We start from the raw sequence: 17,035 nt of genomic DNA on the forward strand, positions 1-17,035 counted from the left end.
ATCTTCTATGAAGGTCTGATAGAATTCTGCACTAAACCCATCTGGTCCTGGGCTTTTATTGGTTGGGAGACTTTTGGTAATTGATTCTATTTCTTTAGGAGTTATGGAACTGTTTAGATGGTTTATCTGATCCTGATTTAACTTTGGTACCTGGTGTCTGTCTATATAATTGTCCATATCCTCCAGACTTTCCAGTTTTGTTGAGTATAGGCTTTTGTAGTAGGATCTCATATTTTCTGTTGTTATGTCTCCCTTTTCATTTCTGATTTTGTTAATTTGGATAATCTCTCTGTGTCCTCTGGTTAGTCTGGCTAAGGGTTTATCTATCTTGTTGATTTTCTAAAAGAACCAGCTCCTAGTTCTGTTGATTCTTTGTATAGTTCTTTTTGTTGCTACTTGGTTGATTGCAGCTCTGAGTTTGATAATTTCCTGCAGCCTATTCCTCCTGGGTGAATTTGCTTCTTTTTGCTCTGGAGCATTCAGGTGTGCTGTCAAGCTGCAAATACATGCTCTCTCCAACTTCTTGTTTGGAGGCACTCAGAGCCATGAGTTTTCCTCTTAGCACAGCTTTCATTGTGTCCCATAAGGTTGGGTATGTTGTGCCTTCATTTTCATTAAATTCTAAAAAGTCTTTCATTTCTTTCTTTATTTCTTCCTTGGCCAAGTTATCACTGAGTAGAGCGTCGTTCAGCTTCCATGTGTATGTGGCTTTCTGTCGTTTTTGTTGTTACTGAAGACCAGCCTTAGTCCATGGTGATCTGATAGCATGCATAGGATTATTTCCATCTTCTTGTATCTGTTTACGCCCTTTTTGTGACAGATGATATGGTCAATTTTGGAGAAGGTAACATGAGGTGCTGAGAAAAAGGTATGTTCTTTTGTTTTAGGATGAAATGTTCTATAGATGTCTGTTAAATCCATTTGGTTCATAACTTCTGTTAGTTTCACCGTGTCTCTGTTTGGTTTCAGTTTCCATGATCTGTCCATTGACAAGAGTAGGGTTTTCAAGTCTTCCACCATTATTGTGTGAGGTGCAATGTGTGCTTTGAGCTTTAATAAAGTTTCTTTTATGAGTGTGGGTGGCCTTGCATTTGAAGAATAGATATTCTGAATTGAGAGTTCATCTTGGTTGACTTTTCCTTTGACAAGCATGAAGTGTCCTTCCATATCTTTTTTGATAGATTTTGGTTGAAAGTTGATTTTATTTGATATTAGAATGGCTACTCACATTTGTGTCTTGGGACTGTTTGCTTGGAAACTCTTGTCCCAGCCTTTCACTCTGAGAAAATATTTGTCTTTGTCACTGTGATGTGTTTCCTGTATGCAGGAGAATGCTGGGTCCTATTTATATATCTAATCTGTTAGTCTATGCCTTTTAATTGGGGAATTGAGTCCATTGATGTTCAGAGATATTAGGGACCAATGATTGTTTTTTCCTATTACTTTTGTTAGAGGTGGAATGATGTTTGTGAGTCTGTCTTCTTTTGGTTTAGTTAAAAGAAGATTACTTTCTTGCTTTTTCTAGGGTGTAGTTTCCCAATTTGTGTTGGAGGTTTCCATATATTATACTTTGTAGGGCTGGATTTGTGGAAAGATATTGTATAAATTTGGTTTTGTCATGGAATATCTTGGTTTCTCTATCTATGGTAATTGAGTGTTTTCCTGGATATAGTAGCCTGGGCTGACATTTGTGTTCTCTTAGGGTCTGTTTGACATCTTCCCACAACCTTCTGCCTTTCATAGTCTCTGGTAAGAAGTCTGGTGTGATTCTGATAGGTCTGACTTTACATATTACTTGACCTTTCTCCCTTACTGCTATTAATGTTCTGTCTTTGTTTTGTGCATTTGGTGTTTTGACTATTATGTGACAGGAGGAATTTCTTTTCTGGTCCAATCTATTTGGGATTCTCTAGGCTTCTTGTATGTTTATGGGCATCTCTTTCTTTAGCTTAGGGAAGTTTTCTTCTACAGTTTTGTTGAAGATATTTACTGGTCCTTTGAGCTGGGAGTCTTTGCTCTCTTCTATGCCTATTATCCTTAGGTTTGATCTTCTCATTTTGTCCTGGATTTCCTAGATGTTTTGGGTTAGGAGCTTTTCGTATTTTGCATTTTCTTTGACTGTTGTGTCAATGTTTTCTATGGCATCTTCTGCCTGAGATTCTCTCTTCTATCTCTTGTATTCTGTTGGTGATGCTTGTATCTTTCACTCCTCATCTCTTCCCTAGGTTTCTATCTCCAGGGTTGTTTCCCTTTGTGATTTCTTTATTGTTTATAATTCCATTTTTAGATCCTTGATGGTTTTGTTCAATTCCTTCATCTGTTTGGTTGTGTTTTCCTGTAATTCTTGAAGGGATTTTTGTATTTCCTCTTTAGGGCATCTATTTGTTTCCTTGTGTTGTCCTGTATTTCTTTAAGGGAGTTTTTTACGTCCTTCTTAAAGTCTTCTAACATCATCATGAGATGTGATTTTAAATCAAAACCTTGCTTTTCCAGTGTTTTGGTTTTCCAGGACTTGCTGTGGTGGGGGAACTGGGTTCTGAAGATGCCTGGTGAACTTAGTTTCTGTTGCTTAGTTTCATGCACTTGCCTCCTGCTTATCCTGCCTCCTGGTTATCTCTGGTGTTAGGTGGTCTTCCTGTCTCCATTAGTGGCTTGATCCTCCTGTAAGCCTGTGTGACAGCACTTCTGGGAGTGCAGCTCTCCCCCATGAGATCTTGGTACAGAGAGCTGTGGCACAGGGTCAGCTAAGGACGCAGACAGAGACAGGTGGAATCATCGAATTTAGGACTCGAGTGGCTCATCTAAATTGGTACTTTTTAAAAAGGGCTCTCCATAGAAGTGACTGAGTGGAAATGAGGGGAGAACTTGGTCCCCAATGGACAAAAGTTGACATATCACCTACATTCACTCTCACCAGTAAGGATTTAAATATTAAAAATCATGCTGGAAACCCAGAGAATTATTTAACTCTTCTATTCTGTTGCCATATTAATAAACCACTGCCAAGTTCTCCCATTGCCTCTAATAGAGTTGCTTGGCTGCCATTCCTTCTCCACTGTGGTGAACTAGATATCCCCTCTGAAACTGTGAGTCAAAATAAAGTATACCACTGTTAACTGATGGTCAGTCCTGGCTTCAGTCACAGTGATGAGAAAAGTAACCAATACAGTTATTTTTCATGATGTATTCTGTGGACTCTGTTTATTCATCTCAGACAGGAAGGACAATGACATACCAAAGAGATGATCCTTCCCAAATGTATCTCAGTGAGCCAGAGTTTACTGGGCTTACTTACAAGAGTGTGGGTGAGGGACTATTAACAGGGCCATGGATGCCTCTCTCAGCTGCCTCACTAAAAAGCCCACCCCTAGCAGAGCTAGTGACTCTAGAAAGCTCCTTGGACTCTTTCTCCAACTAATGTTTCAACTCCTATCTACTGTACCATTCCTTAAGATCACATGCAGATGGGGCAAGAATATATGAAATGGGGGATAAGGGGAGGCAGGAAGAGTCCAGTGGCTGGAGTCTCAGGTGAGGATCTAATGATTCTCCGTACATCCTTTTTCTTTGATGGAATGCTGACAGATAGACCCAGCTTTTTAAGGCTCTCCTGAGTATGGTTAGCCACATTTGCTCTGGGTTCGAGATGACCATGCTGATATCATTCCTGGAAGACACGAGTCCCACACCGCAGGCTCCTGAGCCATTTAAAGGTGTGGAGATCAGTAACAGATCAGTTCCATGGCAGGTCCTCAGGAATTTATCATCCACAGCCATATTTCTCACAGCAGAAGCATGTCTAGTACTTAAATTATCTAGTAATTAAATTGTAATTAATATACAAACATCTGTCCAAAAGATGCAACTTACTCAGTATTTAATGAAATTTGATGACTCCTATCAACCACACTTCATGGCCTCATTCTTTCCTTACCTGTCTGTGCTTGGAATTATTTATCATCTACCCTGGTAGTCTCTCTTCACAGTACTGCTGGCAGTAGTGGGGACCTGGGACCTTCTACTGTTTCTTGTTCTTGGCTTGTTATTAAAAGAATTTATAGCACTGCTGGTTGGTGCTAGGGTCCAAGGAGGGGATGCAGCCATCGGGATCAAGCGAGCGACTGAAGCGCAGCCAGCCTGCACCATACCCGCTGAGGGCCAGTACGGACCCTCTGCCTCTGTGTTGAATGAGCCAAGGAGACTCGAACCCAGCAGCTATTCCACATGCAGCAGAAGATATTCAAGGAGGTGACAGCTGGATGTTTCAGCATAATAGGTTTGTTCTGGACTGTAAAGACAAAGAGCCGGACGTGTTGTTTGTGGGAGACTCCGTGGTACAGTTAATGCAGCATTACGAGATATGGCGGGAGCTGTTTTCCCCACTTCATGCTCTTAATTTCGGAACTGGGGGAGACACACATGACATGTTTTATGGACACTAAAAGAGGGAGAGCTGGAGAACATTAAGCCTAAAGCCATTGTTGTCTGGGTAGGAACAAACAACCATGAAAATACAGCAGAAGAAGTAGCAGGTGGAATTGAGGCTATTGTACAACTTATAAACACGCGGCAGCCACAGGCCAAGGTCTGTTACCTCGAGGTGAGAAGCCCAACCCTTTAAGACAAAAGAATGCCAAGGTGAACCAGCTTCTCAAGGTTTCCCTGCCGAAGCTTGCCAAGGTGCAGCTCCTGGATATAGATGGGGGCTTCGTGCACTTGGATGGTGCCATCTCCTGCCATGACATGTTTGATTTACTTCATCTCACAGGAGGGGGCTATGCAAAGATCTGCAATCCCCTCCACGAACTGATCATGCAGTTGCTGGAGGAAACACCAGAGGAGAAGCAGACCACCATTGCTTGACTGGCCCCATCAGTGTTAACAGCATCCCAGCTTCCTCAGATCAGTTAGATCACTGGCACTACAGAATCCTTTCTTAAGGCACTTTGCACTGTACAATGTTCCTGGGTGCTTGTAGGTTTGAAGGGGAGGAAGGATTTAAATTGGTCCTGTATGTAAAGGTTTGTTTGAGAGAGGAGAAAAATTAGCCAAGGAAGATTCATTTGAAACCAGAAGGGGACTTTTTAGTTGTTTATGTCACACTTATAGAATTATCACTGTTTTTCCTAGGACAACATCAAGCAAGAGTACAATATGAAGATTCTTTTCTTGGCCCTTTTTTCTATGGATTATGTCATGTGTGATAATTATCACAGCTACTTGGCTTTAAACTTATTTTTGGTCCAGTTTTAAGGCTCATGAGTTAGTGTGTTGTGTTGTGTTGTTTGATTCATGTATGCTCAGTATTTTTATTAACATCGAGCATCAGATTAAACATGCTTGTCACTCCACTATGCGAAATGCTATAGTTACAAGTGAGTTTGTTCCTCTCAGTCCTAAGCAGTGCAAACAATGTCTGAGGACTGGGATAGAGTTCTTACTGCTGCTCAATATCATGACTGTAATAGACCCATGCATGCAGCCTTTCTGCTTCCCCTTCATCTCATTTTTGATCTAGGACTTGCACTGCCGTCAGGACAATCTTACTAATATATAACTCACTCTGTGGTGTTCTGGGATGCAGGGTCTGTGTAATGTTAATCACCAGAGTTCTGCTTGTCACCATCCCCCCAACCTGTTGTTTTCCTTTGTTTTGTAGGAGGTGGGGGGTGGTGTCAAAATTGTTTCCCATTCCATAATGCCTGATGTTATTTCAAGTTTTATATTATTTTAAGGTGTATGTGTTTGTTTTCGTTTTATATATATTATATATAAATAGATATATTTTACAGTACTGGAATCAAACCCGGGGCTTAGCACATACTAAGCAAGTGCTCTGCCACTGAGGTAATCCCGAGATATGTTTGTTTGTTTGCTTGTTTGTTTGTTTGTTTATTGGTTTAATTCTTAAATTCTATCAGTAAAAAAATGTTTTCCCCCCCACCGGAAACAGTGAAACTGCTCTCACAATAGATGTGCTATCTATGTCTCTTTTTTCCCCCTTTTTTGTTTTTCTTTTCTGAAACAGGGTGTCTCTGTATAGTCCTGGCTATCCTGAGGCTCTGTAGACCAGGCTGGCCTTGAACTCAGGGAGCACTTGCCTCTGCTTCCCAAGCGCTAAAATTAAAGGAGTGTTCCCACCACACCTGGCTTTAGATGTGCTATCTTTATTCTACCATTTTAGTAAAGATAAACTAGGTTCCTTTTTTGGTCCAGGAGACAGGGTCTCACAGTATAGCTCTGCCTGGCCTGGAGTTTGCTTGTAGGCCAGGTTAGTGTTGAACTCACAGAGACCTGCCTGCCTCTGCCTCCTGAGGACTGAGAGTAAAGGCGGGCACCACCATGGAGATGGCTCACTGATCGTTTAAGGCTCCTTATATGATTTAGTGTCTTGGTCGAGATTTCAAGAGAGCTCCTTACATTGCGTCTGGTTTGCTTGAGCTATGCAAACTGCAGCTTGAGAAAATAATACATTATTGGTTGTCCATAAACGATCTACACACATTTCAAACTGGACCAGGTCGGGGACTGAGGTAACTCACTGAATGTGCTCTGCAATGGTTTTGCTCAATGGTCACATTCAATAGCTGTCTGTAATCTAGGCTATCTGCTGTTAGAGGAACTGTTGGTTTGTGCTGAGACCCACCTGACGGAGAAAGATAGAAGTTGAAGTGTTTTTTTTCCTGGTGAGCATCTGTGTAGAATTTAACACACAGCATCATGAATGTATCATGTCTTCATTAGCAACAGGAAAATACACACGGTGTTTACCAATATTGTCTACTACAGCGAAATTCCCTTTTACTTTTTTAGTAGCCCAAGTTCTTGAGTTTTTCAAGACATTGTTTTCTGAACTGAGTATAATTTTAGGAAGGAGACTTAATTAAGCCATAATTTTGTGTGTAAAAAGAACATTTTTGACCCAGGTGTTCCTGTGATCCTCAGAGAATAGGATTATGGTCCAAATGAGTCCATTAGGTCACTCCTACAGCAGGCGCTTGTAGTTTCTCTTGACCAAGGATGAATTAGTCCTATGGCCTGGCCTTCAGCTCCCCCACATGTGTTACTACGTTTTTATACCTGCCAGAGCTCTTCAAGCAATAGCATTTGAGCCACTAGCCTTTTAAATAAAACTCTGTCCTATTGCTGATATGCAAAAAAAAGAATTATAATATACAATGTTTTATATGATATATAAATATATGACTATATAGTATATAATTATATAGGTATATGATAAATATGTTTATATATTATATTATACAAATTATATAATGTAAATTAAAATAGATGATATTAAATTACAATATATTAATATAGAAATATTTAACTACGTAGAATACATGACAATTTATGTATATAATATATGTAATATAATATAAACTATAATAAATGTGCACAGAGATTACAAAGAAGCAAGAAAACTTTATCCAAAAGCGACTGTTAGAGATCAGACTGTGCTGTCAGACACCGAGCCGCATGACTAAGAGAGTCCTCAAAAGCCCTGTCTTACTTACTGTTCTGGTGCACCGGGCCCGAAGCCATTCTTATGAAACAAAGCATTTAGCTGAGGGCTCGCTCGCCGGTGCGGTAGTTTAGGACACATATGGCCCTGAGCAGTAGCTGATAGGTGCATTGAGGGGGGAGGAGAGAGAGAGAGAGAGAGAGAGAGAGAGAGAGAGAGAGAGAGAGAGAGAGAGAGAGAGAGAGAGAGAGAGAGGTGTCTGGCTGGCATGGGCTTTTGAAATCTCAGAGCCTATCTCCTGTGACACACTTCCTCCAACACGGCCACACCTACTAATCCTTCTAATCCTTACAAAAAGTTCCACTCCCTGGTGACCAAACATTCAAATAGATGAGCCTGTGAAGGCCACTCTCACTCAAACCGCCACAAGCCTGATTAGTGTTGGGGGAGTTTGGTTATTAAGGGGCTTAGTGAAGGTAATTCTCTAATTTGATTGATGGGCTTAGGTTATATAAGTTTTTGCTCCTTGCACATGCTGTTTCCCACAATGCATTTGATTGTAACCTTCTGCGTAGGCTTTAGATGGTAAATAGGGCCTTTTCTCTGAGTTTGCTCAGAGGACAGAGTTTGTCTTATTGCCGGTGTGTCAGGAATTAGTTTAGGCCAGATGAGTCCCTCTACCCTTACACTGGATAAAACTGAGTATGTTGGAATGAAAACTCTTCATTTGATGTTGTTAAGGGAAGGAGAAATTTATTTCATTGCTTAAAGCAGTTATGTATGCAGTCCAATGCACATAGAAGCCCAGTCTGATCACAGGTTGCTAGAGTTAGAAGAAGGGAGAATTTGTAGCCCAAATCCATGTATCGGTAAAAAATAAAAAATGTGCGACCAGATGTACCAAGGTAGTTGTTCTCTCGCTGGTTCCAGCTCCAGCAGGCCATAGGAACTAGCGCTAATTTATCTCAGCGGCTCCACGATGACCCCCATGGTACTCTCTAGCCTGGACGGTCCACCAGCCATTCCAGCATGGTACCTTGTCACACTACTTTGCTTCCACTCACAATTCCCTTGGCCGGTTGTTATCACGCCAGGCATACACATCCCAATTCTGTGGCGGGCTTGGTGCATCCTGCCACTGCACCTTCTCTTGAACTTAAGTCGCCACATGAAAGAACACACCACACGATAACCTCTGATCCAATTGACAAGATAAAACTTGCCCATCTAGACAGCACAAAATCCTGTACACACCTATCCCTTAAAAACAGTCATAATAACCTGTATCTATACACAGAGAAGAATCTTAACATCTGCTGCCATGTTCTCCCAGCTCCTTCTCCTCACTCCTCCTCTTTCTTAAACTTTTCTCCTGCTCATCCTTCCTTCTCATCCAATGACAGGCCTCGTTCTATCCTGTACCTGCCTTCCTGCATAAAGACGTGAACCCACAGATGCAGTGGAGGACAAAGTTACTGAGCCATCTTGCTGACACCCAATTGTTAGTTTTTAAATGAGTAAGATACAAACAAAAGACAACCCTACTTGCAAAAAAATGATTCAATGATGTATACTTTTAGTTTAGTTTTGTTTTCTTTAGCATTACAGCCTAACCATGTGACCTAGGATATTAGGACGGTTTGATAGAGATGTGTCACTCCGAGCTAACAAAGGTATGAAAAATGTCGTGAAAGCAAAATTTGTATACCCACCATCCTCTTGTGGTCAAGTGTAATAATACAGCTTCCCACCTAAGGAGTCATGTCATATGAAGTTAAGGTGAAAAGAAACGATTGAGAAATCACACAAAATAGACGGAAAATGCGTGATTAATTATCTGGTGTTCCAACAAATGTCTGTCTCTCATAAAGCATTCGAGATCTGCTGTATGTCAGAATTATTTACGTTTCTTTAGCAATGTTCTGGCTATCCATAGAACATTATGTGACAGGGTATCTCTTGGCAAAATGAGGCTGGGAAAGAATCCAAGGAGCTCATCTGGACCAGAGCTCAGTGTCAACCAGATGCCTTCCTCAGCTGCTTAACTTCTTCATTGCCTTAGAGAATCCTCTTCAATGCCCCGCCCTTTCCTTTTATCTCCCTAGTGACAAATGCAAACAAACAAAATGTGTGTAGACCTACTATGGTCTTTGTCTACTGTATACTATTTCACATAATGTGAATACCAAGAAAATACCACCAGCAACTTACTAAAAATTTTCCAACTACTCATATATGTATATATGTATGCATGCATGCATGTATGTAAAAGAATTGATTAACTTTTAGCAATACTCGAAAGTATTGAAAAAATTATACCTGGGTAAGGTGGTAAAAGCACTGTCTATGCTAACCTGGGGACCTGACCTGAATTGGATACCTGGAACCCACACAGAAACACCCTAGATGTGGTGACGTGGGCCTGTGATCTCAGCATTCCAATCATGAGCTAGGAGGTGTAGACAGAATGGACACAGATTATGAAGCACAGCGTCAGAAATAACAATAGAGACTCTGCTTCAAAGATAAGGAGAGAACCAAGTCCCGAGATGCTGTCCTCAGATCACCAAATGTGTGCCGGTCAAACTGTGTTTGGCTAGCATGGATGTACTCTGAGAACTGGTGGTGAATCCTAGACAGGGCAGGTCTAGCCATCACTAGTGTAAGCTACTTAGAACTCAGTCTTTCCAGAGAGGGAGATTCTCCCTTAATCTGAAAAGACAAGAGTTCAGGCTCATCTCTGAGACGTGTTCTGCATCTGCAAGAGACTTAGATTGCACAGATGTTTTAGTATTTAAGGTTTCGTATTGTTGTACTTTGAAAGTCTTCACTGAAGCTTTAGCACTCATTACATCTCACTTTAAACTTTTGTTATTATGAAGGGAGGAGCATGGATGTGCGCATGCATGTGTGTACATGCATATGTGTGCATTCATGTGTGCGGGTGCATGTGTGCTTGTGTGTGGGCTGATACTTGCCATTGCTAAGGTACATTAACTGGAGTACGAACAGCCCTCATTCAATGCCCCTCCCACCCAGTGTTGCTCTGCGTATCCTTTTACCAACCTTCTAGCAATACACACACTTTGTCTCGGGGCAAGTGATCATAGTTCATTTTTAAAATTTCCCGTATTCTCAATTACATTGGTCCTTCCAGACTTAAATGTTTCCAGGGGATATTGGCAGTGTGTTAAGAGGAGAGCAAGAGACTGGTGTAGGGAGAGACCGTTTAATTAAATGAGAACTGTGTAGCACTTGCCTACACAAAAGAAACCTCTAAGTGTGCATGCTTCCTTAACCATTTGGGGGCAAATGTAAGTATATTTCTCAGAGCCGGGATCACATCATATATATATATATATATACATATATATATATACATATATATATGTATATATATATATGTGTGTGTGTGTGTGTGTGTGTATGTGCATGTGTATGTGTATGTGTATGTGTATGTATGTATATATATATGTATATGTATATATATATACATATTCCTATTCATCCTCTCTACTAAGATCAATACGAGGAAACAATAACAGGCAGGAAGGAGTTGAAAGATTGACAAATGGAGCACGTGCCCGATTTCAGCATCTAATAGCAATGATAATTTTTGTATGTCGATCAAGGAATTGAACCCAGAGTTTCATACATGCTAGGCAGACACTCTACCCCTGAGCGATTTCCTCAGCCCTAATTATAAAGTCTTAATATATTTTTCCAAGTTTGTTGATGCATAGAATTATAATGATAGGCTTCTTCTGATGGCAAAGCACACTTGCAATCAAGAATAAATTCTAATTCATGCTGTATCCCTCGGAAACTCTAGTCACTGGAGCATGATGGATGCTGAGGTATCCTTCTCAGGTTTCTGTATCAGTGGAATTATTTCCCCAGCTGCCCAAGTATCAGACAGAGGGTGCTATGGCTGGTAGCTAAGCTCTTGGGGAGGACTCAATGGTCTATGAGCAGTTCCACACTTTGATGAGACATGGTGCTTATCGCTACCTTTATTATCCACAGTTGTACCTTTATTATCCACAGTCAGCTTCTCTCCCTACACCAAGCCTTGCCCATTTACTTTTACCTGGTGCTTCTAAAAGAAATCTTCAGTTAGACTAGGGCCATGTGTCTGATATGAGTCAAAGATACAACAACATGTTATTTTTAGCATCTTAGTTAAAATTTTTTATGTCTGTATTCTTAAGCGAGATGGATCTTACATATTCTTTTATGTCCACATCACACTCTGGAATCAAAATTAATCTGTCTTTGCACAATGACTTGAGGAGATATTTTTCCCCCATGGCCTGGAAATATTTAAATCACACTGGAATCATCTGTTTTTTAAAGATTAAACCCATCTGGTCTTTGTTCCTTTTTCCAAGAATCATTCTTAATCATCATGCAGATGTCTTCAGTGATTGGCAATTTAAGTAATTTATATTTTGTTAGGAAATTGTTCACTTCCTCTGTGTGTTCCAATTTGCAGCCAATGAACTGGAAGCCTCATACCTTGTAAGTCTTTGGAACTCTCCTGGATCTCCGAGTCTATTTCTTCAGTTCTAAGCCTGTTTATTTTTTAAAAAGTGCCTCGCGTGTGTGCATTCTCTCTTTAATTGGGTTCATAGGGAGTTTATCTGCTTTATTGGTCTCAAAAAAGAAAAATGGTCTCTAAATTAATTTTTCCTTTCTGCTTTGTTTTGGCTTTTTATTTTTAATGTACTTATTTTCATCTTTTATTGCGATTAATTCTTCCTAGTTTATTTAAAGAAAGCTGTGCGTTCGCTTTGAGTGCAGTTCATTTTGTTCTACTCCAGGGTGTTCTCCGGAATGCGATGTTACCTTTTTCAGTCTTTCTGATTTATATGATAAATTTGCAAATGTTAAAGCATACATTATACCTTTTCTTTTTCTATGTATGATTAAAGTAGACAAACTGGAAACAACTACACATTCTTCCTTCCAGCTTCAGTGTGTTGAGCTTTTCTTTTTGGCCAAATGCCTGATTGATTTTGCGTATATATCATGAATGCTGTTTACTGAAAGGGACTTCAGAGTCTCCATGTATCTGTTGAATGAAGTTAGTACTGATCTGTCTGCAGAATGGAGTCGATACTGGAAGAACTCTATTTCAGCCTCTTTTTGATCTAGTCTGCCTTCAAATTTGAGATCCTTGAGCTCTTGCTCCCTTTGCAGCTCAGACATTGGGATTACAGGTGTCCACCAGCGGGCCTGGAAGTTCTTCCATTTCCGGTACATTTTGCTTTATAATTTTCACTGTCATGTTGGTCCGACTTTCCCTGGAGTTTTGGGAGTGATGTTCACATCCCTTCTTCCTAACACTCTTGTTCTTAGAGAGGACTTGTCGCCTACCACAGAAGTCCAAGGCAGTCTGTCAAAAAACACAAAGACAATGGACTGATTTTTTTTTCTCTCTCCATTAATAGTCACAGACAGTCAAAGTAGTTAAAAGACAAAACCAAATGGCAAACAACTTAGAATAAAAGGATGAAAATAGATTTTCAAACAATGAAGGATAAGCCAGGCATGGAAGTCTGCACCCATAATCCTGGTACCAAGGATGCTAACAAAGCAGGCCTGCACTACATACCAAGATGATATCTTCATCTAATAAAGATCTAACTAATAACAACAACAATAGTAAAACAGATAGCCAAAACAGCAAACAAATGCACATGAAAAAGACAGGAGTGATATTAATATCACTCTCGGTTTAAAATTAAAAGCACTGAAGAATAAATGAGGACCTTGCACAACGATTAAAACCAGCTGTTGCATTTGGAATGTTGAAGATCACCTAGACCAAGGCTAAACATGAGGAACGAGAAAGTATCCTGAATACAGATGGAAAAGAAGTAAGGGAGCATGGTTGGCCATCCTAATAAAAGCAGAGTTTTGAGCCTCTGGACCAGCACTTGCTAGCTCAGTCTCTGGCCTGTAGAGATTTCCTTCCTGCTGTTTTCAGTTTAATAATTTATTTCTCTCTCAGGGATTCCGACTGCGTGTTATGTTTGCCAAGTTAATCCTCTGCCTTCTTACTGTTCTCTTGTGGTTTCAAATGCCTGGACTTGCAGCCTGCTCCTTCTCCTTTTTGGAGATGTGGAGGCACAGGGTAGACAAATGCTTTTCCGGAGATCCGTATCCCCAGTCTTTGTTTTACCCGTACCCTCCATGGTCTTTTAGCCCATTCTGTGGCCCTTATAATGGCCATCCTCTTAAATTCATATCCTACATTATTTCTTTCTGTGTAGCCCCATCTGACATAGAAGTTGTCATCCTCCTGCCTCAACCTTCCAAGGACTGGGATTTTTGTGCCCAGCTTTTTGCTTTTCTCCTGGAGCAGCTTATTCGCCAGGAGCATCATATCTTGTCCTGACCAAGATTCCCTTCTCTCACTCCCAGGCCCAGAGTTCTGTGTGGAGCTGGTTGATGACATATCCCAACTTGGGATAGCATGACAAATTTCAGATGGCGACAGTCCACCACTTGGACTGGCAAAGCAGTAGCCAGAAGATAAGCTTGTGAAATACCAAAAGAAGCCTCCAACTTTCTCATTTTTCCTACTTCTGATTGCAGGAGGAGGTGCCTGACTGGGTATGGTGGTACATTTCTGTAAGCTTAGGACATGCAAGGCAAATGCAAAAGCAAGAGTGTCAGAAGCAAGCCAGTTTAGCCTGCATGAAAGATGCAACTCAAAATGTGAAAATAAATAAATGAATCAACACACGAATAAGGTTAAAGTAAATAAGAAACAAATAAAAAAATCTTAAATATATTATATGTATGTGTGAAATATCATACTGAAATCCACTATTTTGGTTGTAAAATCCACAACCAAGTGATGCTAATCAAAATGGGAAAACAATTCTAAAATATAATTTTAAATCTATGTAAGAAAAACAGTGCTGGTGGTATAAATACCAATAAATAAGGAAGAGAGAGAGGGGACTTGGTAAATTCATGCTGTGATTCCTTGTATCAGAGAGAGGAAATGCCTTAAGATAGGAACACTCACCAATCCCCTGTGTTGGCTGCTCCCTGAGCAATGCTCTTTGTAGTTGTTAGTGACCTGATCTTTGTCTTTGAAATGTAAACCAAGTCATGGACTCTCAACCATGCCCAGAAAAAAATAAATCTCACATCATTCTACTTGGAGTGCTTCCAGAACCAAGGGCAAGCAGACAATGAATCCTTGCTCTGAATTTAACTGCATCAAAGGCATTACTTTTTTTTTTTTCCTTTTCCAGAGCTGGGGACCGAACCCAGGGCCTTGTGCTTGCTAGGCAAGCGCTCTACCACTGAGCCAAACCTCCAGCCCCAAAGGCATTACTTTTATTAGAGCAAAATAAAGAAATAGGCCACACACAGTGGCACATACTTAGTCCCAGAATTTGGGAGGCAGGGTCAGAAGGATCTCTGTGAATTTGAGGCCAGCCTGGTCTACTGTGTGAACTCCGGGAATGGTAGGACTTCCTAGTGAGACCATGTTTCAAAACATAACAACAAACAAGGAATATTTTCTCTTTTGTTTCCTACCTTCTTCTTTTTAGTCCTATGATGTTTTTTGGTCATCCCACTTCTGTAAGACATGTCCTGAAGCAATTCCTAATTACTTGTTTCTTCTTTTGAACTGTCGGTGGCCCCAGAGGAGTTCGTCAGGCAGCCTGCTGTGGTTCATCATGGTGGCTTTCCATTCAGCTACTTTAACTGGACACCCTCATTTTGAGTAATTGCCTTAGCACTTAATTGGCTTATTAATCTTAAATCACTAATGGTTATGTTTAATCACTTAGAATAGTAGTTTATTTACTGATCACCATAGAAGTTTCTTTAAGAAGTTGGGTTTCTTAAGACACGGCTTTTACTAGTTAGAAACATGTACGTATACACACTCACATAGATATTACAGTTGACATTCTTAAAACAGCAGTGTCTACAGTGTCTATTTGAATTGCAATCATAGATAGGCAAGTAATTTTTAGTATGAAAACTGCTTATGCTACAATAATAGCAATACCTGTTAGCATAAAATTTAAAATAAACTAAAAATACTTCAGCTTACCTCTCAGGTTTGGCATTCTTAGATAAAGAACTGTGAGCGAACACATCAATATCGTGTAGGTTTGTTGGAGCCGTCAGCTGAGAGGAGAAGAAAGAGAAGATGGGCGACTAACTCATCCACCTTGTTTTGAGGCATTTTAAGGTGAGACCGTGGGTGTCGTGCTTTATGGTAGAGACTCAATTCTGCTAGCTATAAACCGTATGAGGTTATAAAACACTCTCCCTGCTTACTGAGATATTCCTATCATTTGTTACAGTGTTTGACACAAGCTGTTTGCAGCGATACTTTCTAAATTGAATGAACCATTTATTTTTCTCAATCCTAGACACTGGGTGACACTTCAGATGCACGCAATAATGTATTTGTGACTAACTGGGAAGATTTAAATTTCACAGGAGCACCCATCCATCACCTTTATCTTTTGTCATTTTTATTGGCATTTCGTCATAAGGAGAGTTTTCCAGCTAAGAGTATCAAATCTCCCACCTATGAGGCAGACCTTAGTCATATATTTGTTTTTCGGTATAAATGATTACTTTCCAGGGAGGCTCTGTTTGAGATAGGTTATGTTCTGGTGATATTCCTAATTGTGTGCATGGTTGTGGGCAACATCCAAGTCACGGATTCTTAGAATTAACACTAAGCTATTTACTACTTAGATACATGTTGCAAGAACACTATTTGTGGAGCGATAGCTTGGAGAAACTCATCTATATACTAGAATTATTATCTCTGGGACAAGTATAAGAACCAATGATCTGTTGAAAAGTCTGAGGACCTTGGCCAATCTAACGAAACAGAAGGCATGGCAAAGAGTAAGAAAATATGCATCCACATTGGTGAAGTGGTGGCCCCATCTTTTTTAGGGTTATACGATGTGTCTGATGGTTAGTTGCCTCATAGTTTTGGTTCCTCCTCCTTCTTTCATGATACAATTTTAATTTTGCACATGTCACCTTAGCTAATAGAGTCATTCCTCGGGTTTTATTAAGCTTGTTAGTGAGATGCAAGTGAAAATAATGTGTGAGTTTCAAAATGATATCCTTGAAAAGGAAGTGTTTTTTCCCTACCTCCACCTTGTGCCTGGTTTACAGACATTGCAGGAGGCTGTCTTGTACCATGTGATGGAAACTCCATGACACGGTGGTGGAATTGATGAGTGCCTGGGACCTGCCCACACGAAGCCACCATAGCAGCCCTAGAATACTTCTTCACAGACAATTATCTGAAGAGAAAACTATGTCTGGCTGGGCCACATTAATTTGAGTCTCTAATATGTCTGCTGCTGAACAAGAAATGATAGTGCTCACTGGGAAATAATAACATCATTTTACTTAAAAGTTATCTATATTTTAAAGCTTGAAATATTGTGTTATAGGCCACTATTTCCCCATAGAATCTCAAACATTAAAAAATGGATCATTAATTTGGTGCATACCTCTGAGAGTCTAATGACTAATAACATTCTTTTCCTTTTGTAG

General features: G+C 40.2%; 1 long non-coding RNA gene and 1 pseudogene across 2 annotated transcripts in view; one reads left to right on the plus strand and one right to left on the minus strand.

The window, feature by feature from the left end:
• Positions 1-1,626: 1,626 nt before the first annotated feature.
• LOC148004273 (platelet-activating factor acetylhydrolase IB subunit alpha2 pseudogene) lies at positions 1,627-5,281 on the plus strand (annotated as a pseudogene).
• Positions 5,282-9,701: 4,420 nt separating this feature from the next.
• The window catches only part of LOC148004274 (uncharacterized), a 48,663-nt gene continuing 41,329 nt past the window's right edge, over positions 9,702-17,035 (minus strand). The window contains exons 3-4 of one of the 2 annotated variants that reach the window (XR_015627360.1): positions 15,555-15,631; positions 9,702-12,863 (exon numbers count right to left, since the gene is read on the minus strand). This is a non-coding gene — a long non-coding RNA (uncharacterized LOC148004274). The remainder of the gene's footprint in view (positions 12,864-15,554; positions 15,632-17,035) is intronic. The other variant, XR_015627361.1, reaches the window with a different exon arrangement.

Source organism: Rattus norvegicus, chromosome 8 (assembly GCF_021556685.1).
Source record: "Rattus norvegicus strain SHRSP/BbbUtx chromosome 8, alternate assembly SHRSP_T2T, whole genome shotgun sequence".
NCBI lineage: Eukaryota > Metazoa > Chordata > Mammalia > Rodentia > Muridae > Rattus > Rattus norvegicus.